The sequence below is a fragment of the Antrostomus carolinensis genome, unplaced genomic scaffold (genome assembly GCF_000700745.2).
Source record: "Antrostomus carolinensis isolate BGI_N321 unplaced genomic scaffold, ASM70074v2 scaffold38864, whole genome shotgun sequence".
NCBI classification, from domain to species: domain Eukaryota; kingdom Metazoa; phylum Chordata; class Aves; order Caprimulgiformes; family Caprimulgidae; genus Antrostomus; species Antrostomus carolinensis.
In genome coordinates, this window is record NW_010310841.1 from 1 (window position 1) to 2001 (window position 2001).

Below are 2001 nucleotides of genomic sequence, written 5' to 3' on the forward strand. Positions count from 1 at the left end.
CCACAGGCCCGACTCGGGATTCTCTTGGGCTCCCCTGGGTCAGCCGGACCCCCCTCCCTTACACAGCCCCTCCCGCTTCCACGCGGGGCATGAACACCGGGTTGTTTTTCCTTTTTTAATTAAGTGGTAACTCAAAATGGGTGTCATGAACTGGTGTGAACAGCTGCCCTGAAGCACTGCCCAGCCAGCAGACCGTTCCCGCCTGGGGTGGCCAGCTCTGCCCCTCCAGCTCCGGGTCCCCGCGGCTGAAGGGCCGAGCAGCACCTCGCAGGTCCAGCAGAGCTGCTGGGTTATTTGTCGAGGTGCTTTAGGAAGAGAGAACGAGTGGCACTGGCTGCAACCCACCCCTCTGCTGCCCTGGACGAGTGCTGACAACGTGAAACTCGGGTTTCTTTTCTAGGCCAGAGTCTTCAGGGGCATCCCTCAGCAGCCAGGCTTTGTGTGTTGTCACAAGATGGAAACATGTTAATCCAAATAAACCAGTATCATCATTCAACTTGTTAGACACCATGATCGTCCCCTTGAGGGTCTCTGTGTCAATCCTGACAACAGAAGACCTGCCACATGCAATGGCTATCTGTTCTTAGAGGCTTGCCCACCTCATTCCTACGAATGAACTTATTTATGAACTACGTCATTTTTTCCCTGGTGCCAGATCTACATGATTGCTTTTTCTGTGTTTGTCCTCCACTAAAAGGGTAAATGCCTGTGAAGTTAAGGCAGCCATTCAGCATAGAAATCCTACAGCATCAAAGAAACCATAAATAACAGACGTTCCATCCCTCCCTTATGAGGAAAGGCTGAGGGAGCTGGGTCTCTTTAGCTTGGAGAAGAGGAGACTGAGGGGAGACCTAATTAATGTTTATAAATATGTAAAGGGTGAATGTCATGAGGATGGAGCCAGGCTCTTCTCAGTGATGCCCAATGGTAGGACAAGGGGCAATGGGTGTGAGCTGGAACACAGGAGGTTCCGCTTAAACTTGAGAAGAAACTTCTTTACGGTGAGGGTGACAGAGCACTGGAACAGGCTGCCCAGGGAGGGTGTGGAGTCTCCTTCTCTGGAGACATTCAAGACCCGCCTGGACGCCTTCCTGTGTGATCTCATTTAGGTTCCTGCCCCGGCAGGGGGATTGGACTAGATGATCTTTCGAGGTCCCTTCCAATCCCTGACATTCTGTGATTCCGTCAAGTTAAAATCAGTTTTATATATTCTTTGATACATAAACTCCTAGCACTCTGGGCAATGTTTTATAACACAGTAATACAATATATTTTTATCAATACTGATGGTTTGTAATGTACTATTAAAAAGTTTGAAGTCAAATTTATGTCCCTTTTATTTCCTCATTGCTTAGTGGCCTTGCTAATGTGACGATGCTACGGTTGCTGCAGTGGGCCTGCTTAGACAGTTGTTCTCAGTCTGGGAGTTCTCTGCCACATCCATTCTTGATTTTTGTGTACAGGGCAGTACACGAGGAATGTTGATGCCTCCTGTATTTGAAAAGTATAAAAGTTTGCTTTAAATAATTTGTCCTGGTTTTTAACTGAAATAGAGGTGGTTTTAAGAGCGGTGTTTTGGTTTCCAGCCTGGGACTCGCTGTGAGAGAGACACTGAGAACATAACCAATGTTTACATTTTTGTCACTGGAAGTGAAGGACTTTGTGTTCTGTTAGTCCACAAGCACAAGATTTAAGGGGGGAGAAGAATATTTAAATTAATAAACTTAATTGACAGTTAGATATGCCAATGGGATGTTCCATATCATATCACATCATGTCCAGTATATTAGTGAGGGGCTCTTCCTCTTTTAGCTCTCTCTGGCTTTCTCTTGGGCTCTCACTCTTCCGGGATTGCGGTTTCGGTTCGGGATTGTCGCTCCTCTGGGATCGTTACCTGGGAACAGGCCGGGCTCGGTCAGGAGCGGGGTGAGCTGTAGCATTGGGTGTCATTCACTTGCATATTTTGTTACTGTTATCATTATCTTTACTATTTTAATATTA